At 40.4% G+C, this 27,083-nt stretch overlaps 1 protein-coding gene across 2 annotated transcripts in view; it reads left to right on the top strand.

Annotated features, from left to right (window-relative positions):
* The first annotated feature begins 12,325 nt into the window (after window positions 1-12,325).
* The window catches only part of RALGPS1 (Ral GEF with PH domain and SH3 binding motif 1), a 185,570-nt gene continuing 170,812 nt past the window's right edge, over window positions 12,326-27,083 (top strand). The window contains exon 1 of one of the 2 annotated variants that reach the window (XM_063144542.1): window positions 12,326-12,343. The gene's annotated coding sequence lies outside the window, so the exon portion shown is untranslated. The remainder of the gene's footprint in view (window positions 12,344-27,083) is intronic. The other variant, XM_063144540.1, reaches the window with a different exon arrangement.

The raw sequence follows: 27,083 nt of genomic DNA, 5'->3' as shown, positions 1-27,083 counted from the left end.
TTCATCCAAGAAGCCACTTCCCAAACGCCCGTAACTTCAGAGAGTCTGGTGCGGAGGTAGGTTCTGGCATAATCAAACTGACTTTCTCATGCCTTCCTTCCACCCCGTGCATTTGAGTTTCCGGCAGACCCTAGCATCAGCTAGCTTGTTGGGACGCTCACCTCCGGAAGAAGGCTTACTTCCCACTGAGTGTATAGGATTTGGCCTTGAGGAGATAAGCTCTGGAGAGGGCTGACTCCCAGCTGGTGAATCGCCCATGAGAGCTTCCTCCCCCACTGGTACAGGCTGGCTGGTGTCTGGTGCTGCATTTTCTAGTTCTGAATCTGATTCTGATTGATTACCTGAAACACCTTCTCCCAAAACACGGGCAGTAGTGTTAGACATGACATATAGCACTAAGTGGCACTTTCCCTCTATATTTGTTTCTCTGTCAAAAGTTGCTTTCTCACCTTTGGTGGAGTGAGGGCAGGGGAAAGATAGCTACCCTGATCATAGGCATGCATACAGGGTGTGCCTGGTGTGTCCAGGCACACCCTAATGTCACCAAAGCCTCCAGAAAGTGTGTATTTCTCCCCACCATGCTAATAGTGGCCACCATTAGTGTGGCGGGGGAAATACGCACTTTTCGGAGGCCCCGGGAAAGCGCGTTTTCCCCTCCTCCACTCCAATTGGGGCCTTAAAAATAAAAAAATAAAATTCCCTGGGTGCACACCCTAGTGAAATGTGCTGCACAAGCCTATGACCCTGATACAACAGCAGTTCTCTGGGGCCTCAGGGTGAGTTCTTTCACAGCACATCTAGAAATGCTTGGGATTGTAACTGAGACTATTTCCATAAAAGGTCCGTTCCAAACTTGGCTTTTAATCCTGCCACTGTCTCAGTGGGGATAACGCTGGAAAACATGCAATGAAGACAAGTTGTATGGTCTTTTCCCCTTCCTAGGGCAGCCCCTAAAGAACCTCCTGTTCATCCACAGGTTGCTACACTAAAAGGAAAAATGCTTACATTGCTTCCAGAAAATATCTACAATTTCCTACCAATTGTAGCTTTCAGACCATCTTCAGAGGCAGCCCCACATAAAGCACATTTCAGTAGTCTAGTTTGGAAGTAACCAGGGCATGGGTAAACTGATGTCAGGTTCAGCAACACCCAATAGAGCTAGAGGTGACATACAAACCGGAGTCCGAAACGAATGTGCTCCTGGACACTGCAGTTACCTGCACCTCTTTAGATAGCTTCAGCTTGTTCTCTCTCCTCCATCCTAGTACGACATCCAGAACCTGTTTAAGAATCCAACCTCTCTGGTATTCCTGAGTGGAAAAGATAGGTAGGGCTGTATGTCACCAGCATATTGATAACAATGAAGATCCAACCTCTGGACACCTTGTTGCAGCTTTGTCTAGAATTTGGATACTGGGGATAATATGGAACCCTGTGGTGTCCCACAAGTTAAAAGCCATGGCTGTGGAGCAAAAATCACCCAGTACTACCTTGCGGAAGGACTAGAGCCATGGCTGTATTTTGCCGCCTAAGCCTAGGCCAGAGAATTGGGACAGAAGGATACCGTGGTGGATGGTGTCAAACACTGCCAAGAAGTCCAGGACAACCGAGAGAGTTGCAATCCCACCATCCTGTCCCTGGTATAAGTCACCCACCAGGGCTGCTAAGGTCATTTCCATCTTGTACCTAGGTCAGAATCTAGACTTGAATAGATCTAAGTAACCAGTTTCTCCTCAAACCATTTGGAGAAGCTACCATCCTCTCCAACACCTTTCCCACAAAAGGATGGTTTGAGTCTGGACAGTAGTTGTCCATGTTAATTTATTTATTATTTATTTTATTACATTTATATACCGCCCCCCAGCCGAAGCTCTCTGGGCGGTTTACAACAATTAAAAATAGTAAACATTAAAAAGGTCTAATGTTGGTCCATGTTAAAGGTCCATGTTAAAAAGGTCTAATGTTGGTATCTTTAGTATGGGAACCACACCCTTCCTTCAAAGAGGCACCCAACTAGTATTTTAATGCAGTGGGTATATTTCAAGGTAGCTAGGAGCAGCTGATGAGGTGAGATAAATAGTCCCTTATCTTACATTGTACAGCCCTGCTCTTGGGTTAATATAGAGTTGAATCACACTGCGAAAGAGCTTACTGAACTTATGCGGACAAGCATTTTGAAGGATAAAATTGCAACATCTTAGTATTTCCGGAACAGTCCCACAAGGTCTCTCAAAATCAATAGCATTATATTTCCACTTTTGGCCCCAGCTACAGCATTGTCACCTTTCAAGCCTTTTCCCATTTCCAACACCCATCAACTCAGGCACCTTTTTAGGTGTTAAGCAGTTCTTGAAATAAATGTGACTGTTCTCATAACACAGTAAGAAGCCTCTAAACATTGTTGCTAAAATGAGTGAGTTACTAATTGAATTTTCTGAGGGGTAGATGTGCTCAGATATTTAGATATTTATTGTGTTCTGTAGAAATCCAAGGTGTTGAGTCTTTAAGGGCATATTTAGGCAGAAAAAAGTCCTGCAACTCCCAGTACGGCTGCCTGGAGAACACTGGGAGTTGATGTGTCCTAGTTACCCCAAATTTTGTGTGTGCGTGTTTTAGGTTAGGACAACCTGGGCTAGTTTATTGGGATGGTAGCTACGAAAAAGGGCTAGGTGGTAGTGGACCCCACTTCCCCCCTTTTTCCTACCCAGTGGATTGCCCAAATGTCTTTATGCCATACCCATCCAGGCCTCTGCGAGGATTTTCAGTTGGGCGGGAAATTGCGTTTCCTTACCGTCACTCTGCTTCCTGGTTCTCTTCCGCAATAGGGACAAAGCAGAATCACATAGGGAAGAAAGGGGAAGAAAACAGTGACCACGTGGCCTATTCAGTTTAGTGGGACAGCGCCCTCCAGTGGGCATTTTATAGCACAACTTCTGCTGTGCACAGCAGGAAATAGCGACGAAGATCACTATAGCACAGAAAAGTCGGCTTTTGGGGGGTCTTATTTTGTGACGGAAAAAAGAGCAGAAGGCGCAGGAGGATCACTGCGTTGTGAAAATGACCTTCAGACAACTGTGAGTGGCCAGTCCACGAGCGTGCTATAAAACACTTGTCTGAAGAAGCTCTGTATGCTTCTCTTGCTTCTGGGCTATCAGTTGGGGATCCAGCTAGTTCTTGGAGTAGATTTGGCCCTGTAGCCTACAATTGCTGACCCCTAATGGAAAACTACCTCAAGAGAATAGTTGGTTAAATCAATATGACACATTAGTAATTGATTTCAATGGGTCTGCTCCAAGCATGGCTATGTCTGGATCCAACCCATTATTTTTCATTATAGTTTTGAAAAATATAACGTATATAAAACTGAATAAAACAGATAAGCTGAATAAAACAGATAGGCATAGTCCTAAGTTTGTGTTGGGGTGAAGACAAACAGAGAAATCTTGCAAATCCTGTAAATCTGTAGAGGTTTGTCATCATAGAAAATTGAGGTTACAGGTGATAAGCCTGGGCTAAACAATGATTTATATGCAAAGCTGATTTGGTAGTTGATAGTATATTCTGGTCTTGTACTGATTTTTTCTAAAACCAGAGTAAATATGACAGATTACATTTCATATATTCTTGTTGTGCCTCTATTGTTTTATCTGTGCTATCAAACCAATTATAAATTGCGGAGAGTTTTGTTGTAATCATTTGTTATATTAGCAACAACTAATCCTTTTTTTATTTCTTCTGAGATCAAACAAGATTTTTAGCTTGGTGGTTGATTTAACCAAATAAAATAATGATGTCTGTGGCTGGGTGGGTGTTAACGTCTTCTTCTCCTTCTCCTTCTCCTCCTCCTCCTTCCACATCAATACCTGGACCCATTGTGTTAATCTCCTGTGTTTTGCAGAAATATTGTTTTTCTTTTGTCGCTGCTTGAAGGACTGTGTAAATCAGGCCCTGTTGCTTCCCCCTTGATCTGACTTGTCCCTAAGTTGAGGCAAGCAAGAACATGATCAATTGACTGTCAGTCTTATGTGTTTATAGTCATTATATGTTGGGACGTTTCTCAACACTTTTACCTAGGCTTTTAGGCTGCTATTGTCTTCTACTTATTTCTGATTTGAAGCACGCCCTGTCCATGAGGCATAGAATGGGTGTGTCAAAAATTTAAAAACCTATGCCGTTCCTTGTTGCAAAGGCTCATGCTTTCAAGCAGTTCTCTGCTCTGGAGAACCTGTGCTTCCTCGAGGACTCAATAATGGCAGCCAACCTGCCTTAATAGTTTGCCCACTGCTAGTGATTCTTCCCTCAAAACAACAGGAGTCCTGAGTGTTTCCTTGGGCACGCTCTCCATTCATATGGGACAATGGTGAAGACTGAAAGGCCGGGCCAGTGTTTTGCGTGAAATGAAGTATGCACCCTAAAGCACGCTCCAAGGATCCTCTCCAACGTGCAGGATTTTGGGGAAACCATGGCCGTTTCTACACCTGCCTTTTTTCACGGGATCGTCCCGGGATCATCCCCATGCATCCAAATGACATACAGGGGATCCCGGGAGCAGGCAGGGACGACCCCTCCATTTCCCTGAGATAATCCTTAGGTGTAGAAAGGGCCCATGTCAATGTGGAAATTCCTTGAAGGTTCTAGGTTTTTTAAAAAACATTCCTCTAAATAAATTTGAAGAAAGAAAACAGTGCACTACAACACCTGATGACTGGTAGGTGGTCCACATTGTCCAATGTACAATCATCCAGAGAATGGGTGAGTCTGCTACAACCAGGTGGGGCAAAACCTGCAGTTGAACTTGTTTGATTTACTCTAACAAAATGGGTTGCAAATTGATAGCTTCTCTCCTGGTAAATGAGTTGGATGACTTGTTTGTCACAAGTATGGCATTGCCACGAGTAGAAGGGGAAACCAAACATATCCTCTTATTAGAGATTTATGTGCATTGTTCCAGAATCTATGGCTGCATTTGTGTTTGTGTGTGTGTGTGTGTGTGTGTGTGAGAGAGAGAGAGAGAGAGAGAGAGTGAGTTAGTTGTATGGATTATTCAAGAAGAGAAAACTTTACTTCTATACTGTGTATAGAACTGTTGAAGGACTGGATTCAGTCCTTGAATACTCACCTGTGTGGAATGCATCCTCGGTGTGTCTTTTCAGTCCAAAGTTAATCCAATTTTAAACCTCTTTTTATTCTTGTGCTTCCTCCCTTCCTGGCAACGTGGGAACTGTAGCTATGTAAGGATATTGAGAATTGTTTACCAGAGATTCTTCACCACTACAGAACTACAACTTTTAAAGTTTGGTTTTTTATATCCCTTTTTATTTTCTATTCGTGCTTTTTCAAAACCTGAGTTTCAGAATATATCAAGAAAACAAAACATTATATTCTAAATCATGGGTAGGAGCAATAATTGATCAGTTAATAAAATAAATCATGAGTTGGTAGGAGTAACAGTTTATCAGCACAATCCAATTCATGTTTACCCACAAGTAAGCCCCACTGAGTTCAGGGTGGCTTACTCCCAGGGAAGTGTTCATAGGATTACAGCCTGATAGCACAATCCTATGCATTTCTTCTCAAAAGTAAGTCCTTCAGACATAACTTGGGGAAAGGTGATTAGGCTAATAATGGTACATGGGGGTTGTCACTAACCATGCTGAGATGATGATGATGATGATGTATTTATATCTGAGTTTTGGAGTGCGTTGTCATCAATACGCTGATGACATGCAGCTCTACTTCTCCTTTTCATCTTCATCAGGTGAGGCTGTGGATGTGCTGAACCGGTGCCTGGCTGCGACAATGGACTGGATGAGGGCTAATAAACTGAAACTCAACCCAGACAAGACTGAGATGCTGCTGGTGGGTGGGTCTTCTGACCAGATGGGGGGCGGGGTTCAATCGGTTCTGGATGGGGTTGCCCTCCCCCTGAAGGAGCAGGTCCGTAGCTTGGGGGTTCTCCGAGAACCATCTCTCACTTGAGGCTCAGGTGGCCTTGGTGGCACAGAGTGCTTTCTACCAACTCCAGTTGGTGTCCCAGCTACGCCCCTATCTGGACAGGGATAACCTAGCTTCAGTCATCCATACTCTGGTAACCTCCAAATTAGATTACTGCAATGCCCTCTACATGGGGCAGCCTTTGAAGACAGTCCAGAAGCTGCACCTTGTGCAAAATGCGGCGGCCAGATTGATAGCTGGAACAGGGAGGTTTGAGCATATAACACCGATTCTGGCCCACTTTCATTGGCTGCCTATACATTTTCGAGCCCAACTCAAGGTGCTGGTTTTAACCTATAAAGCTCTACATGGCTTGGGACCACAATACCTGATGGAACGCCTCTCCCGACATGAACCCACCCGTACACTGCAGAGTTTTTGTTGTTTATTCGTTCAGTCGCTTCCGACTCTTCGTGACTTCATGGACCAGCCCACGCCAGAGCTTTCTGTCGGCTGTCGCCACCCCCAGCTCCCCCAAGGTCAAGTCTGTTACCTCCAGAATATCATCCCTCCATCTTGCCCTTGGTCGGCCCCTCTTCCTTTTGCCTTCCACTTTCCCTAGCATCAGCCTCTTCTCCAGGGTGTCCTGTCTTCTCATTATGTGGCCAAAGTACTTCAGTTTTGCCTTTAATACCATTCCCTCAAGTGAGCAGCCTGGCTTTATTTCCTGGAGTATGGACTGGTTTGATCTTCTTGCAGTCCACGGCACTCTCAGAATTTTCCTCCAACACCACAGTTCAAAAGCATCTATCTTCCTTCACTCAGCCTTCCTTATGGTCCAGCTCTCGCAGCCATAGGTTACTACGGGGAATACCATTGCTTTCACTATGCGGACCTTTGTTGTCAGTGTGGTATCTCTGCTCTTAACTATTTTATCAAGATTTGTCATTGCTCTCCTCCCAAGAAGTAAATGTCTTCTGATTTCCTGGCTGTAGTCAGCGTCTGCAGTAATCTTTGCGCCCAGAAATACAAAGTCTGTCACTGCCTCCACGTTTTCTCCCTCCATTATCAATCAAGCTGGTTGCCATAACTGGCCTATAAAAATGATGCAAATACCATGCACCATGCCTCTGATGGATGCTAACCGTATGAAATAATCCGAGACGTGGCTAGTGCATTATTTGTTCCTGCAGCAAATGGGTGGGAGCCCGAACCAAAGACCTATCAAGTGCAAAACAACTTGTTATTTAAAAGCACTTAATTTTATGACATTGAATTGAAAAATAGTGACATAGCAATTCCCACTACAGGACTACATGGGCTTTATTGTACATCCAATTATGGACAATTCTTTTTCTCCTTCCATATGTGCAAAGTGGATGCGCATAACTCCAGTACCGGTTCAAATTAGTTGTTCTTTGAACTATTCTGTTTTGCTATTGCTTATCATGCTTCCTGTTGGTTTATGATAAAAAGATCGATGTTGACCTTTAATACATGGAACTTGAAAATAGGGGCGGCGACACACACAACAGGTGACAAATGCATTCTAGACAAGACTCCTCCCGCAAATAGGGATTATTTGCATTTCTAATTCAAACCATGTTGCTTTACTTGTAATGGCAGACACCAATTTTGTATTCCTTTCGGCACCTCCTGAAAACATCATTATTCCAGGAAGCCTTTCCTTAATGGTTCACTGTACATTTTGCTTGTTTTTAAATCTATTTTAAAGTGTTTTATTCTGTTTTTATTTTATCTTGTACGCCGCTCTGAAATTTTCAATGGGGAGCAGTATATAATAAATAAAATGCAAGGAATAAATCAATTTTTTCTGTTTAATCCGGAGATGCAATACACTGTCCATACTAACACCATTATTTCCATTATGAGATTCTGTTTAGAAGTCTTGCCTGGGAATCTTCATGGTTTTCAGAGATACATTTTTCATTTATTTATACCTGATAGCTATTTACAAACAATGTATATGTCTACCATGAGCTATCTCCTCTGAAATTATATTCAATGCAAGTAGCTGCACAATGGCATCGCAGGAGAGATGCCGCTGATCCTATCTTCTTGACTAGGTAAAGTAATAGAGTTTTATGACAACATGTACGATTTCAACACTTTTAACTTCCTGCTTCTTCTAATTTCCATGCCATTGACTAAAGTAAAATGAGGGGCGTGCGCATGTGTTTAGGCTGTTCTTGGGAAGATTGTTTTGCAATGATGTGTCACTGACACACTGTCTTAGGTAGCACGGGAGAATGATGGTGGAAATCTTTACCAGATAGTAAAAGTCTCTGTTCTATTACGCCCGTGGTCACTGCTGAATGAACTTTCCCACTGCTGGCCAACGACCTCTAGAACCTGCTTCCTTTTGCAATGCATCTGATCCAGAAACTGGTTCCTTTTAAAAGTGTTAAGACTTTTTATATTATTATTCACACATGGGTATTTTGTAGTTCCTTACCTCTAGTATTTTTTTTAACTTGTCCGTTTTTTGTTGTTTCTGCTTTTGTTTTATACTTATTTTATTTTTAATGTTTGCTCCTCTCTTCCAAATAAGCATAATACAAATATTGCTTCAGCAATGTCTCTAGGTGTTGGCTTTCCCTTCTCATTTCGTTTCAACTCACCCACTGTCTGCAACGATGACAGTATTACTCTTCCTTTGGATTAGGAAATGTATAACCCTTGTTCCTTAAACCCTGGGCTTGTCTTGACGAAGGCTTTGCCTTGGGGTGGATTCGGAGTGGCGGCAGGTCATCTACCTGACGCAACCCCCATTGCGAAGCCGACCAGGGGCAAACTCCTGAAAACCCGCTTTTAAAAAGTCATTGGCACTGCAAAGCCAATGCTGCCCCCTGATTGGTTGCCATCGGCTGGGCTGGACATGGAAGGGGGCAGACTGGGAGCTCCAAGTCAGGTCCCTATAAATATTTAAAAAAAAAAAAACAGGAGGGGGAATGGAGAGGAATGAGGCAGCCGGAGGTAGGTCAGAGGGAGGGGAGCCTATTTGGGCGCTGTGCATCCCTCTCTTCCTCCCCATCTGGCTGCACCGTTGCTTTCCCCCCCCCATTTTAATTTTTTTTAATCTGTAGATGCGAAGGTATGCATCTACAGATTATTATTTTTAAAAAATGGGGTGGGGAGAGGAGTGGGGCAGTCAGAGGGTGGAGAGCCGGCTGCTCCGTTCCTCCACCCAGGCAATGGGAAGCCAAGCTACGTCTGAAGCACGTTGCAACTTTTCTGCATGCTTTAATTATTTTATTGGGGTTGTTTCTTCCATGTTCCCAAGAAGCTGTTTTTAATAAATTGTTGGCTGTAGTGTTCCTGCTGAAAAAATGTACTGCCCCAAGCATCTGTAATGCATAATTTTAGAGGCACATGTCAAGCACTTAGTGACGGACTACGTTTCTCCTGCTTTCCATAAAAATGTAGCGCATTAAATAATTGATACCTTGATTCATTTTACTGATATTTAGATTCATCATCCTGCCTTATGATAGGTCCAGCTCAGGCAGTTGTTGTTGCAGTTTGTTAAACTATCAAGAGTTAACATAATCTGAATTAAAGATGATTCCTACAGCATTTTTGTTTCTGTAATACACAGGTGGTGGTGTTTCTTTGTATGTATGTGCTTTAAATGTTGCACATGCTCTACTTATAATGCTGTTTATTGGTATGTACACAACATAGGTATAGAATTAGATCCAGATTTACGCTGGATCAACTGATAGCAGTGGACTTCACCCACCCACCTCTATCCCACAGCTGCCCCATGAAAATGAAAGACTGGAGTCTCTGCTGAATGGAGTGAGTTCTGGAGTGTGTGCATATATACACACACCAGGGGTATGATCACAGTCAAATTTGGATGGACAGATCTTCTGACAACAGACACCTTCCTCTCATGGATCCAATCTATGTAAGGCATACTTGGTAAAAGAGCTAAAGCCTGAATCTTTGCCACCAACTTCACCTCACATTGTTCCCATTTATTTATTTATTTTAAAAGTTCAAATTGATAAAATAGCATAATAAATAGAATAATGATATACATTACTATAAAACAAAAGGTGTAATAGCAGACAAGCATCGTTCAGATAAATTACAAGGAGATTAAAATTTAGCAAGTCAGGAGATCAAGTGCCTGTTATACTAAAAGTCTCTACACAATGGGCCCGTTCAGACAACACGCTAAGCCACTAACCTTTTTGCAGCAAATGACTAGTGAGCATGTTATTAGCCACCATGGTTATGTAGCCACCACGGTTAGGAATGGTTTACACGACACCCTGAGCTGTATAGAAAAGGGAATTTCAGCAGGTGTAATTTGCATGCATGCAGCACCTGGTGAAATCCCCTCTTCATCCCAACGGTTAAAGCTGCAGGAGCCCTGCCCTGTTTCGTATCTGGACACTCTAGTAAAGCTCCTGCAGCTTTAACCGTTGGGATGAAGAGGGGATTTCACCAGGTGCTGCATGCAGAAAAATGACACCCGCTGAAATTCCCTTTTCTATGCAACCATTAAAGATACAGGAGCCCTGTCCTCCTTTTCTATATGGTCACCCTAGTCCAAGGCCATTAGCCATGCTCTTGGTTCAATCCACATTGAGACCAGATACAAAAGAGGGCAGGACTCCTGCAGCTTGAACTATTGTAATGAAGAGGGGATTTCACCCAGTGCTGCATTGCATACAAATGACACCTGCTGAAATTCCCTTTTCTATGCAACTGTTGAAGGCACAGGAGCCGTGACCTCCTTTCCATATGGTCACCTTATATAAATGAAAGCCGGGTATGCTGCAGTCACTAGGACTCTCCACTGTGTATACACATCTTTAAAAAATAAAAACACCATGTACACGTGTTGATGGTAACGTGTGAACGTGCTCAGAGCTGTTGCAAAAATTGCTCGTTCCCTGGTGTACCAAGTCCAATTCAGCACACAAGGAGGAGAAGAAATGAAGTACGGGTCAAACAATGTTTACGTGTTGATGGTAACGTGTGAACGTGCTCAGAGCTGCCAGTGTTCAGTGTTCCAGGTATCTAGGGTGACCCTATGAAAAGGAGGACAGGGCTCCTGCATCTTTAACAGTTGCATAGAAAAGGGAATTTCAGCAGGTGTCATTTGTATATATGGAGAACTTGGTGAAATCCCCTCTTCATCATAACAGTTAAAGCTACAGGAGCTACGCTAGAGTGACCAGATTTAAAAGACGGCAGCTTTAACTGTTGTGATGAAGAGGAAATTTTACGAGGTTCCCCATATATACAAATGACAGCTTTACCTGTTGTGTTGAAGAGGGAATTTCAGCAGGTTCCCCATATATACAAAGGACACCTGCTGAAATTCCCTTTTCAATACAACTGTTAAAGATGCAGGAGCCCTGTCCTCCTTTTCATAGGGTCACCCTAGCCGGTATCTCAAGCCTACTGTAGGGGGAAAAAACGTTTCTGGGGCTAAATCTTGGCCCCAATGAAGCCCTACAGTCAACTGCCTATAGGGTGACCCTATGAAAAGGAGGACGGGGCTCCTGTATCTTTAACAGTTGCATAGAAAAAGGAATCTCAGCAGGTGTCATTTGTATGCATGTCACACCTGGAGAAATTCCCTCTTCATCACCACAGTTAAAGCTGCAGGAGCTATACTGTGACCAGATTTAAAAGAGGGCAGCTTTAACTGCAGTGACGAAGAGGGAATTTCACCAGGTTCTCCCTATATACAAACGACACCTGCTGAAATTCCCTTTTCTATGCAACTGTTTAAAGACCCAGGAGCCCTGTCCTCCTTTTCCATAGGGCCACCCCCTAACTGCCTCCCCTCACGCCCTGTGTGCGTGGCTGGACAAAAACCTGTCTTTTTAAATCCCCCTCAGGCCACGGAGCCGCCAACGGCCACCTGCCAACGGCCGCGCGCCTCGTGCGCTCGCCTCCCCCTCCCTCCCTCACCTGCCTCTCCTCACCAAACCCCCCTCCCCTCCCTCGCGCTTTCCTCCCAGGTCTGCGCATTCGGCCCGCCTTTCCGAGCGCCCGCCGCGATTGGCCGGGCCCCGCGCGGCGATTGGCGGCAGGCCTTGTCATTCCCCTCCCTCACTCGCGCTGGCGCTCTCCCGTCTTTTCTCCCTCACAGCTTTCCTCAAATCCTTCTCACCCCCCCTCCCTCCCTCCCTCCCTCCGCTCCCCCCTCCCTTCTTCAGCGGCCGGGCTTGGCCTTGTCGTCGTCGTCGTCAGCGGCGGCTGGCGCTGCGGCGGACGCGACGACGGTGGCGGCGATTCGCGAAGCCGCCCGGCGCTCTTCCTCCTCCTCCTCCTCCTCCTCCTCGGTGGCCTCGAGGAGGAACCACGGGCAGCCTGGGCCAGTGGCAGGTGGGGGCCGCCCCGCCCCGCCCCCCAGCAGGTGAGAGAGACAGACCCCCCCCGCCGCCGCTTTTCTCCAGACATGCCGTTACCCCAGGGCTAAGGCGCCCCCCGCCCCCCACCTCCCAAACCCCGTCACGCCTCCCCCCCGCCCCCTCCTCCTACGTGACAGGTGAGGAGAAATTTCGTCCCCCCCCCCGGCTTTTCTCCACCAAAATAGCCTCCCCCCCCCCCACGGCCGTGGGAGACATGTACACCCCCTTCCCCAACCCAGCGCCCACCTTTACGTCTCCCTGGTGGCATCTCTGTCTTCATTTAAGACGGAAAACGCAGGTTGCTGCTTTGTGTATAAGAGGCATATGTTTATATTTTAATAAAGAAGTTTATTTGTGTAGCCAGACCCATTACAAACATGTATATATGTATATGTAATCAAATAAAACAGAATAGTCAAAATATATTACAAATATATAAGATTACGTTACAAGACTAGAATGCAGTCTGTGTGTGTGTATATTAAAATATACAATTTATTATATATATATATATATGTATATATATATATATGGTATATTACACACACACATATATTATAAAGAAACTTAATAAAGAAGTTTATTTGTGTAACCAGACCCATTACAAACATATATATATATATATATATATAATCAAATAAAACAGAATAGTCAAAATATATTACAAATATATAAGATTACGTTACAAGACTAGAATGCAGTCTGTGTGTGTGTATATTAAAATATACAATTTATTATATATATATATGTATATATATATATATGGTATATTACACACACACATATATTATAAAGAAACTTAATAAAGAAGTTTATTTGTGTAACCAGACCCATTACAAACATATATATATATATATATATATATAATCAAATAAAACAGAATAGTCAAAATATATTACAAATATATAAAATTACATTACAAGACTAGAATGAATGAATATATTTTATTACGGTCATTGACCAATACCAACAGTACATGTAACAAACACTCAATACAAAATATGTTAACACATTAAAACTACCAACATCTAGAGAGTCAGAGTTCAAAACAATTATATCAACAAATCCATCTAAAATCACAGAGTACACTCAGGGGCTAAAAAGGTACAGGCATGTTATTGCAATTGCACAAAATTTAGCTACTTTATTGGTAATATAGGGAATCTTATCAGAGAGTTAAGACTAGAATGCAGTCTGTGTGTGTGTATATTAAATATACAATTTATTATATATATATATATATATATATATATATATATATATATGGTATATTACACACACACATATATTATAAAGAAACTTAATAAAGAAGTTTATTTGTGTAACCAGACCCATTACAAACATGTATATGTATATATAATCAAATAAAACAGAATAGTCAAAATATATTACAAATATATAAAATTACATTACAAGACTAGAATGCAGTCTGTGTGTGTGTATATTAAAATATACAATTTATTATATATATATATATATATATATATATATATGGTATATTACACACACACATATATTATAAAGAAACTTAATAAAGAAGTTTATTTGTGTAACCAGACCCATTACAAACATATATATATATATATATATATATATATTATTATTATTATTTATTTATATAGCACCATCAATGTACATGGTGCTGTACAGATAACACAGTACATAGCAAGACCCTGCCGCATAGGCTTACAATCTAATAAGTTGTAGTAAACAATATAATCAAATAAAACAGAATAGTCAAAATATATTACAAATATATAGGATTACATTACAAGACTAGAATCATCCAAAGATATAGACTCTAATCAGTCATGACTTAAAACCTGATATGCAGTCTTGTTTGTGTGTGTTTATTTAATTTATTAAAGTTATAAATTGCTGGTTTATATATGCAATATATGAAAACATCTTTATTCCAAGAAGCCTTTCTTTAACATGCAGCCTTGGATTTCTGATTTTTGCTTCTTTTAAAATTTTGTTTTAACTGTATTATTCTGTTTTTATTTTCATTTTACCTTGTACACCGCTTTGAAATTTTTCAATGGGCAGCGGTATATAAATATTCTAAATAAATAAATAATAAAATAATATGGCATATCTTTATAGAAGCAGTCTGTGTGTGTATATTAAAATATACAATTTATTATGGTATATTACACACACACATATAATATATATATATATATATATATATATATATATAGTATATTACACACACACATATAATATATAATTGTATATTTTAATAAACGTATATTAATAAACATATATTTTATGTGCAGTGAGTGTGTAATATACCATATATACACACTGCACAGAAAATATACGTTTGTTAAAATATAAATTGTATATTTTAATAAACATACATTTTATGTGCGGTGTGTGTGTTATATACCATATATACACACTGCACGTAAAATATACGTTTGTTAAACTATATTATAAATTGTAAATTTTAATAAACGTATATTTTATGTGCAGTGCGTGTGTAATATACCATATATACACACTGCAAGTAAAATATACATTTATTAAAATTATATTATAAATTGTATATTTTAATAAACGTCTATTTTATGTGCAGTGCGTGTGTAATATACCATATATACACACTGCACGTAAAATATACGTTTATTAAAATACACAATTATTACTTTAATAAATTACACACACGGGTGTGTCCGTATATAGAATCATAGAATAGTAGAGTTGGAAGGGGCCTATAAGGCCATATTATGCATATGCACACACACATAGACTGCATATATAAATCTGAATAAATATATGTATCACTTATTTATTTATATATACACACCTACTATATAGTAACGTTAGTAAAACATGTTTTCTTTCTTAGGTTGTTTTCATTGACCCCCTTGAGGCTTATGTGAAAGGCTGGTTGTACAGATACTAGGTTGGATCTAGATCTTTTCATACTTGGTGTAGACTCATTGAAATCAATGGGACTTAAGTGAGTCATGGCTTATTTCAGTCGCTTTAATTTCAATGAGTCTGCTTCGAAAATGAGCAAATCTGGATCCAAGCAATATTATAGACCTTTCTTTATATATTCGACCTTTCTTTTAATGATATGTGTATGATAATTAGATATATAAATTATGCCTTTCACATAAGCCTCAAGGTGGCAGAAATTGCATAATGTGTACGTGAATAAACTACTTATTTTATATTGCTATATGAAGATGCATATAAAATTAAATAGTTTCTGTATGTGGGTGGTTTATATATAAGCACCAAAGTGTTCATTTTATGTATTTCAATGTATGCAATTTGAATATAGGAATTAGTTTAAAAAGGCGAAAGGAATTATAACGGTAAATATTTCGGTGACCTGTTCTCTCTGAGGACAATAATAAAAGAGCTTCGGCTATTGGACGGTATAGATATGAAATAAATCGATGTACAAGCAGTCTAGCTAGATCTCGCCAAAGGTCCATACAGTTTGCTCTCCTGCTTCTCGAAGTGTCATGCCAGATGCTTTCAGGAAGGCCACAAGCAGGGCATCGAGTACCCTTGATCTTTGGCTCTTACCCCTCCCCACAAGTTCTGATATTTAAATACCTGAATGTTCAGACGCTAATAGGTCTGTCAGTGGCTATCTTTCTCCATGAATTTGTATAATCCCCCTTTAATGCCATGATGATAATGATAATATACATGGTTTTGATATAGTGCTTTAGAGTGTCCAATGTCTTAAACATTTTCTCAGGATGATAGGGTAAAAAAAATGCACATAGACTCCTTCAACTAAATCTATAAAGGTTAATCATTCTGACAAGGACAGTTCCCCACCCCTTTTGGGACAGCCCCATAATTTGGGTAACACATGCCATTCTGTGTGCCCATAGCTGCCTGCTCCAACATGTGAGAAGAGCTTACCATTCAAACAACAGAAAGTGTCCCAGTCTGCTGCACTCCATTAGAGCCTCATTCTTGGATAGCAACGATTCATATGTACAGATGGCTATTTCTATGCCAAGAGATGTTTCCAACATCTTACTCCCCAACTACCATCCAAAACAGCACACTTGACAATGCCAGAGCGAGCATAGCACACCCCATCTGTTTAGCACCTAATTGATCCATACGGGCTGTCCCATAATGCACAATGTGAGATTATTCCCATCTCCTGCCTGAGAGTACACTTTCTCATTCCCAGTGTTTCCCCCTCTTTTCTCTTGGATGGCACCCACAGCCTTTTTAGCTATATAGGTGAAGAATCTCCACTGCTGTGGACCCTCCATTACCTCTTTAATTGAATCTTTCCCTCCACTTGGCACACTTCCTTTGGGCTGCACCCATACCCCATTTGTTTATGTAGGCTGTCACTTATGTGCCATGGAACTCTACCCCTGTCATACCTCCAAAAGTGACAGTTGAGGAGTACCTACCAACCTGATGTTGAGCTTCCTACTCTTTTCACAGTCATTGCACTTGGCAGGATGCATATTCCATTAGTCTATACAGGACACATCCTTCACACAGTCCACCTGTTACTGACAGAGTGTGCCTATTCATCCCACTGAGAGCTCCCCCACCCAATCATCGCACCTCACCACCTTGGACAACATCTGCATCCATTTATCTTGTTGCCTCCATTTCAAAGTATTCCAGTCTCTGTCTGCCTTGCCTGCCTGTCTATTTGTCTCTCTCTCACCCCCTCACCCCTCTAACTCTGACAACTAAGGAGAACACTCCATGAATATGGATGCCTATCAATGCCAGAAATAGTGTCACTCAAAAAAAAAAAAATCACAATTCTGTCCTCACCACTATCCCTCTGACAGGTAGATCCCAGATATGTGTGCTGTAACTCCCACTCTCTCATGCTTAAGCTGAATTCTCAAGACAATTCTTTTATTGTCTTAATGCTATCTTCTGGTTCTGTTATTAGAATTTTTTTTTAAAAAAAACCCTCTTCACTTCAATTTGTTGTTAATTCTTTTAAGATACTTGAAGCAGAAAATCCAACCTCATTTCCAGTTTTGTAATAACTAACTGACATTTTGCCACCCTATAATAGCACCTGAAAATCTGTTGCCTGAGGTGACTGGCTCTTAGCAAGGCTTAACTCCTGAAATGGTCACATCTTGGTCTCCTTTTCAGCTAAGAGAAAGGTTCCCTACCCATTCAGGTTGTTCTTTGTGCTTGCTGTCCACCCTTCTACTTTTCAATGTCAGGAGAGAAGCAGATTTTAACTCTTATATAGATCCCCATTATCCTCCACCTAACAGGATCATTTAAATCCTCTTTCTAGATCGAGGACTCACCTTTACTAGTAATCTTACTGGAGTCAGTTCTTTATGCAGCACTTTCAATCAACAAATAGGGCCAATAGCTTTTAAGATGAGAGGTGCCAAGGCTCAAGCCGGCTTCCTTGGTATGTTCTCTGATTTGGATGTCTGCTCCATGTAGTTACTCACATTAGAGGAAAAAGAACTTGGCATATGTGCCATGTCATTGCATATACTAGCCTATGTCCTAAGCCTTACCCTGATGTATGAGGAGTTGTGTCTTTGCTGTTGCGATGTGTAACCTGTATATTTTCTTAATGCAACAATTCTCACTCCACCAATGTATCTATCTCTTTCCCCTGCTACTATGAGGTGATTGACCTGTGATAAATCAGCACACACATACTCATATAGATGCATGCACATTGTTTATTGAACTGCCCAGAGACTTTAGCTAATGGTCAGTATAGAAATGTAATATAAATAAGTGTGTGTGTGTGTGTGTGTGTGTGTGAGTGTGTGTGTGAGAGAGAGAGAGAGTTTATTCTTGAAATGTGTATCTTCTCTTGGGAAGTGACAGTGATTACTTCCCCCTCACCTCCAAGATAAGATACATACCTTTGGAAATAACAGCACTTCTGTGTATTTAAAATACAAATTTAAGATAAGTCAAACAAAGTTTGATTCTGATTTTTTTTTAACAAAGCCTTTGTACATCAAGCATGTTACATAATGGCTATGTTTGCACATATCACTAAACCATGATTCATGTTACCCATGGTTTGTTACTTTAGCTGTGAATAGGTTCATACAAAGGTATAGGTTGAGCATGGGTTATCGGTGAACCGTGGGTTGTTGCATTATGTGAACCCAACTATGCTAACAAAGCATGGTCTCTTAACCACAAAGAGAATACATGTTGAGAAATGTGTGGTGTTCATGGTTAACAAGCCACAATTTGTTAGCACACTGGGATATTATTATTATTATTATTATTATTATTATTATTATTATTATTATTTATATAGCACCATCTATGTACATGGTGCTGTACAGAGTAAAACAGTAAATAGCAAGACCCTGCCGCATAGGCTTACATTCTATTAAAATCATAGTAAAGCGATAAGGAGGGGAAGAGAATGCAAACAGGCACTGGGTAGGGTACAACACAACCACTCACAGTTCAATGACAACCCACACTCAACCGAAACTCAACCTTTAGTGTGGATTGTTGTGTTGTGTGAACTCAGTCAATTACTAGGCAGTTTTTAACAAACCACCCCATGTGTTATATTGGAAGCAAGCCAATGACAAAACAAAGTAAATATATAATATATAAATTAATGTTGTGCTCTTCTGCATACTATCAGTTCTGGAGAATTCAGTACTTTTATCTTAAAAGCCAGCAAAGATTGAACATGTGTTATTATTTTTGTGTGAAATATGATTACTATTATTGGAGTATCTTGGCATGCAGAAATAAGCATATGAAAAGGCGTGTTCTAATATGACAATTATTTATTTATTTATTTAATTACATTTATATACCGCCCCACAGCCGAAGCTCTCTGGGCGGTTTACTAATTTGCAGCCTTTGTCGGATTTTCTAGAGCAATCTTCTCCACCTGGTGCCCCCAGATATGTTGGATTACAAGTTCCAGCATCCCCCAGCTAATATGGCTGGCTGGAGGATGCTGGGAGTTGTAGTCCAGGTTTGGAAAGGCTGTTCTAGAGTGATGCTGTATTGTGTGAATGAGCAACCTTATAAAAATCATGGGATTGTCTGTGAGCAAACTGTCTGAGTTGTCCATTAGAGCAATACAAGAATATTTCTTGTTAAATATATTGGGCAGAATCCAACAGTGACATTCTGCAAACTCAGCACAGGCAGAGCTCTGCTGAAGGTTTCCGTTGCTCAAACGGTTTCCCATTATTCCTATGCAACTAGTCGTGTGAGCAGTTTCACAACTGGTTGCACAGTGTGTCGTGCAGCAGGGTGCACAACAGGTGCAAGCTGTTGCATAGCAGGTTGCACAAGTGAAATGCACAACAGTTTGTACATTGGGTGCAAAACAGTTGTACAATGAGTGCAAGCCGTTGCGTAATTGGTTGCATAACAGGAATGCACAATGTGTTCTACATATGTTCTGACAAACCACCTTCACACCCATGCTTACACAAATGTAACTTTAGTTGGATTCTTCTCCTGCACATACTGTAGTTGAGAAGCTCATTTCCGCTAGTGCAACATCATTCGTATGATAACTTTGGGCATTTCCAAAACATATGAATAAAAGAAGCCTAACTCCAACAATTAGCCATGTTGGACGTTGTGACCTGAAACAAGAGTTTTTGCTGAATAAGACATAACCAGAGGTCCGTAGACATAGCAGATACCGATGCCAATACAACGGCCCATTGATTAGACAAAATAGGACAATAATGAAAGTGGTAATTGTCAATGTCCTTGTTGTCAATGGAAGTGCTGAAATGGAGTAGGTAACATACAAGGAAATTGACAAGGTGAGAGGCAGATAGACTAACTTGTGCACAGATGACAAGGACTAAGGGAGAGGAGGAACTCATTTGCGCAGTCAAAATCACAGGAAAAAGGGGGAAATGCAAGAGCAGTAAGTGCACTGGGGTGGGGGCAATATTTCCCAATTGACAGGTTGTGTTACTTTTAAATGTTGAATTGACGATTGTCAGTGTCCTCCAATTCAACGCTTCTAGCAAATCCTGAAAGTGTCATCATCTCCCGTTGTCGCTGCTTCATTTGCTTAATAATAAATTGCAAACACATTTGTAGCACCAAAAAAGTGATTTTAAAAAGGGGGTTGAACGAATAAGGGTAGCAGTCAGAGTGGGAAGGGGGCTGGGATGCGGAGACAAGATGGGTTTTGCTGCAAAGGCGCTTGGGATATGTTCTGGAGCTGGCTGGAGAACTGAGGGGAAAGGAAGGGGAGAACAAGCTACAGCAAGCCTGATCTTCTGTAGGGTGTACCGTGGGTTGTTCAAAACAACAATCAACCCACAGTGGCTTAGTGTAATGTGCAGACCCGCCCACTGTCAATAACATTGGTAGCCATTCTTGAGCAACGAACTTCAAAGGCAGATTTCAACATGAAACAGCTGATGTAAAATTTATCAAGAGATTCAACTCCATCGCCTGTCGCTTGAACAGGGACAAATATTTATTTTAGCATAATACATGTGCTAATCAGCTCACAGGCTGTCTGTCTTATCACCCAACAACTGCTTTGTGAATCACCACTGTTAAATTAATTATCACTGTCTGTACTTTCTGTACTTCAATTCCCTCTGACCTTCAATTCCCTACTACTAACAGTGTGTGTGTGTGTGTGTGTGTGTGTGTGTCAGTCAATTGAATGGACTATAATTCATAAAAGCTTATGCTTTTATATATTATAAATATATATATAAATATATTAGTCTAAGATGCCACGATACTCTTTGTTGGTTTTGCTTAAATGTAATGTTATTTTATGAATTCTGGTGCCACTGACACTGCATTTTCCTTCCCTCCCTTATTGTTGTGAACATGGTGCCACCATGTTGTATACTAACTGGAATGTGTTGATTATTAAAATGTGGCTGCAATTAGTACCATAGCCAAAAGCAGTGGATATGATACAGAGGTGAAAAAGGCACCGGGATTTATTAGCCCTTTTGACTTGCCATACCATAAAACAAGTTTTCATCTCCATAGATTTGAAAAGTGGGAACTGCTAAAGATATTACAGTCCTATAATAAACCCTAGCGTGCACACTCTCTTTAGCATACATTCATGACTAGATCGCAGGTTTATTTGCCTTATTATTCTGGGTCATATGTATCACCCATATTTGGAAACTGAAGAGCAAAACAAAGCAGAGAAGCCCCTTTTTTCTTTATTCTAGGAGTATGTCAAAGAAAATTACACCAGATGAAGGACCAACTTTAATTATTGTTGTCAATTGGCAGTCTGCCACATCTTCTGCCTGTCTTAAGTCTTCAAGTTTTAGAGTAGTATGTTGGCAGTGTGTTAAGAAGTTTATTATAAAGGTGGGTCAGCATAGGGAAAATATTGATTGGGTTTTCTTGTTAGTATTATATGAATGCTACTTGTAGTCCACTGGGGATGCATAGCATGAACGATTTTTTAGTAGCAAGATTTGGGATTTTATAACAGAATTGGACAGAGATGACAGGTTGAAAACATTACTTTTAAAAGATATTTAGTCGATTTCAAACAACGCACACATTGCCAGAAAAACAAATCCGATATCTTTGTTATTGTGCACAGAAGATTCATTGTACATAAGTTGATTTGGGGTAAACAATCTAATTGAATGTATTATTTATTTATTTTTATATAATTTACAAAATTTATATACTGATTCACATCTAAACAGCTTCCGGAACTGAGCAATAAGATAAAAAGAATAAAAACACCATACTAAAACATACTAAAAATAACAACAGCATATTAAACGTTTTTAAAAACCAGAATGCTAATAGAAAATGTGCCTGGTCAGTCAAAGAGGGCTTCTTGAAATAAATATGTCTTCAGCAGGCATCGAAAATGACACATTGTCAGTGTCTGCCTGACCTCCAGAGGCAAAGTGTTCCATGGAAAGGGAGCCACTACACTGAAGGCTATAATCCAAGTGATATCCATTCACGTCATAGGTCCATGCAGAACCACCAGGAGCATCCCATCTGATGACTTCAGTGACTGGGCAGGTTGATAAGGGAGAAGGCACTCTCTCAAGTAAACTGATCCAAAGTTATTTAGGGCTTTATACGCTAAAGCAGTGGTTCCAAATTGGTGGTCCCCAGGGGGTCCGTGGCACCATTCCCATATTAGCTCTGCAAGGTCCACATTTTAATAAAAGGAAATACGCTCAATGTTGATCCAGATTTGAGATTAAAAGTAGGAAATATTGAACCGGATGTGGAAGGGATTGTTTGGGACAAGAAGAGGCATGATTTCTCCCATCACATTTAGGTTTAGTAGCTGCTAGACATGTCATAATTTGTTCAATTGTAAACTAGACGTTAGTAAAATTAAATTGTCTTTATATTCCTAACTAAATCATTGTCATTTTTGCATGGTAATATCACAAATTTTATGGTTTGTTTTTTAGTATACCTAAAATCCTTTGCTTATTAGGGGATACCCCTTATTTGCTGCCAAAAATTGCTTCGCCCAGGTACCTACCATAGAGTTAACAAAATTTTCAAAATTTGGGGGTCCATGGCTTGGCATTTGAAAAACGAGGTTTGCAGTACTTAGCTAATTGGGAACCACTGCGCTAAAGCAAAACCTTAAACCTGGCCCAGTAGCAAATAAGTAGCCAGTGTAGTTCCCTCAGCGAAGGAGGTTACATGCTGAAAGGAGGTAACTTCTAACAACAGCCGAGCTGATAAATTTTGAACTAGCTCTAGCTTCCAGACCAGCCTTAAGGGTAACCTCACATAGAGCACATTGCAGTAATCCAGTCTTGAGATTACTAGGACCTGTACCACTGTGGCCCAGCTATCTCTGTCCAGGAGAAGGCGTAGCAGTTGAAGCTGGTCAAAGGCACTTGAAACCGCCATGGCTGCTTGCGACTCCAGCAACAGTGTTGGATCTAGCAGTGCCCCCAGATGATGAATCTGTTGGTGGTCAATAGCCATCAACTCTAGGGTAAGGAAGGAGAAAAGCAGAAGGCACTCTGTTGAAATCACAGCTAATTATAATGGATACCCACTTTTATTGGTCAAATAATTTAGAAATATTTCCTCCTCCAGCTACAACAATGTCCTCCTCTCACTGTACTGCAGTGATAAACTAGCTACAACTGCTCTGCGTATTACAGATATTTTTGTTCCTGGAATTGAAATAGTCTCTCTTGAGTTTCTTTCACATCTCTTTGGAATTCAGCAACAACTGTAGTTAAGTGAAATGCTGACACAACCATGAAGATTGAATTTTACATTTAAATTCCACAGGGATGACTGAAGAGAAATAGTAGAAGTCCTCCAATAAACAGTATGAACAAAAGCATGCCCTTCATTGCCTTGGTCTTTAACTGTTAAGTGAAGAATTGCCGACATAGCTTCTTGCCTCTGAATTTAATAGTAGAAATAGTGGGGCTGAATGTGCATCTTCTAGGTACAAGAGCTTTTTCAAGTAGTAGTGTATTTGTTCCAAGAAATTTCAAACAAATTTATTTATTACATTTATATCCAGCCTTCTTTCCTCCAAGGAACCCAAGGTGGCGTACATAATCCTCCTCCTCTCCATGTTATCCTCACAACAACAACCCTGTGAGGTAGGTTGGGCTGAGAGTATGTGACTGGCCCAAAGTCACCCAGTGGGTTTCCATGGCTGAGTGGGGGACTAGAACTCTTGAGATCCCAGATTACCAAAGGCAGATGTTTTCTCTCTGTAGACAACATGATTATGTCCAGCACTGTTGAATGGGAAGATTAGGGTTGGTTAGTTGAAGGATTTCTTTAGTTGAACTAACATGCAGCCACCTGTGCAGTTTTGCGAAGAAAAAACAAATCACTCCTTACAGTGCTCTCCAGAACAACGTCTCTCTCACCCAGCAGCTGTTAACTGATCTATTCATAGACCAGTGCTGACACTAGTTGTACTGCTGCCATTGCCATAAATCTGTATTTTCAGGCTGTAGAAGATTCTGTTACACATAATTCTGGGATTAAGTGGCAAATGAAATGTATTCAGGTGATCAAATCTTTAAATAATTCCTCAGAAAGCAGTCTAAAAAAATGTAGAGGTCTATTCTCATATTGTCTGTTTGACTATATGGGCAGGCCTTGGTTGCTTTGAACTGCTTGATGCTCAAATCCCAGGTAATTTGCTAACTTTTCAATTTTTTCAAAACCTTGGCAAATATTTGAAATATCCTCATGTAACAAAATCACTGCAGACTCCTTCAAAGAGCATTCATCTCTTTGAATTATAATTGTGTACTGGTTACACAGCATATATGTTGTTTGAGTAACAGTATGATTGCTTGCGTAATGCTGGATACCAGCCCTCTGCAGAAAGTCTTCCATGGCCATGTGTCTTTTTTCCTCAGTTTTCAAATCTATGTGAAGAAAGTCTGCCAAATGTATAATTATCTCACTCTCTTCCACTAGCTCAGTATATGTAGAACTAGGTTCTTCACATGCGTCTTCATTCAAATCATGCTGCTGATGATTTTGATTATTAAGAGGTTGTGTTGGTTTCTTCGAGGTTGTGTTGTGGATAGTGGGATTGGTGTTCTGAACATTATCTGTTCTGTTCTGGCATGGATGTTCCCATATGTCAGGGACTGAGTTGACATCATTTCCTTTAGCTACTTGCTTCTGAGATTCTAGGACAAGACACCACTGTTGATTTCTTTGACTTAGCCACAATCGAGCCATTGCTAGCTCATCTGAAGCAGTGTCATAATAATGCTCTTTGTGAGTGACTATATCCAAATATTTGGCACCAAGTGTTAGCAGTTTGGCTTTACTATCTTCCGTTACCCAGTACTCCTGTTGAAGTTGGACTTTGGGGACTAAGGGGAGTTCTTGTGTTGCTTCCATGTTTCTGCTGGGGGGAAAAGAGTTTGACTTTACAAATTGTGCTTACCATATAAAAGAGGCATTAGGAGTAATAAATAAATAAATGAATAGGAGGACAAAGAAAAGGATCACTTTTTATTTTTTTGTTACTTGCCTATGGTGTTGTACTTTGCTTTGGGAAAAAACGCTTTAAACCACTGTCTTTTTTTTTTTTAATCTAACTTTATAAAATAAAATAGGCAAGGACAGGATGAATCAATCCTGCATTGCTACTGCACCTGGCATCTATGATTTTTCAAGTCCTCCCTGAAAGTCAGTGAAGGCTTTTATGAAGGGTGTTGTGTTTTTTCATCTGCTGTTGTGCTAGGCCATTTGTTGATTTGGCTTAACATGAAGACCGGCAATCTACAAACGTACTTGCCATGGGAATTTCCTCTACCAGCTCTTAGCACATGTCTTTTCCAAGGCAGCCGTTAATGTTTGCTGTTGTTTGAGTCATAAGCACAAATCCTAAAGATGTGGTGATGAAAGAAGCAGGGCACTCTGAAGGAGTGTCTGCGGGCGGGTGGGAATCCAAATATCATGGTTGGATAGGACTTTATAGCCAGAATTTGTGGGTGTGTGGTGAAACTAGAGGAGTTATATGCGTGGCTTCCTTTAGCAATCTGTTTTTGCTAAATATGTTCTTTTGGCATGGCCCCTTATTTTTGTTGTCATGTTGCACAAAATGATCTCTGATTAACCGAATGAGTTTTAAATTACTAATCAATAAAATCTGAATAAATGTGAATATGAGTAAATTGTTTTGGATAAGTAGAACATTAACTTTGGTTTTATAAGCACCCAAATATAGCATTAAAATCCCCTAATTAATTTGAGATGTGTTTTCATTTGATTAAAAAGTCTTTTAATTGGTTTTGCTAACTGATAATTCAAGATTGCTGCCCTCCTAACAATCCAATATTCTGAGATTGATTTGGTATGAGAGGTCCTGTTTCACTGCAGGATTTGTATATAAAATGGCCTTTGGACTCTTTGTTCCGCCTTGTCCCTGCGCTCATTTTCTCACTTTCTCATTTAAGTTGTGAAGAAGCAGTTGACAGAAACTTTTCCTCCAGCTGAGCTAATTTTATTTGTACAGAACATAAAGTTAAATATAAAAGTTCTTAAAAGTATGTGTGGTTAGATGAGTTAAAATCAAAACACCCTTGCCATTGAAGGAGATAATTCACAAGCACATTTAATTTTAATGGAGTTTTAGATAAGCTTGACAGTGAGCAAAGATTTTATCAGGTTTACATTTACATTGTGTTGTGTTTGATAAACATCATAAATAAAGCAAGAGTGAAATTACACATTAAACCGTAATAGCTTCCTTTTTCACTCTAATTTATTTTTAAGAGCACAACACACAGGCTAGAATTAAAAGAACAGTCCAGTTAATTCCATGACCCAATGAGGATATGTGTTTCTCAAACACCACAGTATGCAAGCAAGCCCTTGGACGTTCCTTCAGGATCCCAGCTATAGAAGATACCATTATAACCCTGACAAATAAGATTCAGCGTCTCCTTTTCTGATCTCATTAAGGTACCTTTACTACATTAGAAAAAGCATACAGTTTTCTCATGCTGTTCCATATTTGTATAAAGAGAAAGCTAACTCATCCCTATAAAGTCAGTGAAGGAAGAAATCTCACCGCATTTGCCATACATATATCTGCCTCATTTACATCGAAAATGGGAACTGTGGGAGTCTGTATTTTCACAAAAAGATGCATACAGGTGAAGGGAGGTGAAAACTCCATCTTGCTCCACCTTATGTTCCCATTGCTATAGTCATTTTACTCACAAGCAGCTTCCCAGCAAATCAGGGAGGAAAGTACTGCCCTAATCTGCATGCACCTTTTGTTGTAAA

The sequence above is a fragment of the Elgaria multicarinata genome, chromosome 19, assembly GCF_023053635.1.
Source record: "Elgaria multicarinata webbii isolate HBS135686 ecotype San Diego chromosome 19, rElgMul1.1.pri, whole genome shotgun sequence".
In the NCBI taxonomy this organism is placed as follows: Eukaryota; Metazoa; Chordata; class Lepidosauria; order Squamata; family Anguidae; genus Elgaria; species Elgaria multicarinata.
Note: the sequence above shows the minus strand (reverse complement) of the source record. Positions and strands in the feature narration are given on the sequence as shown.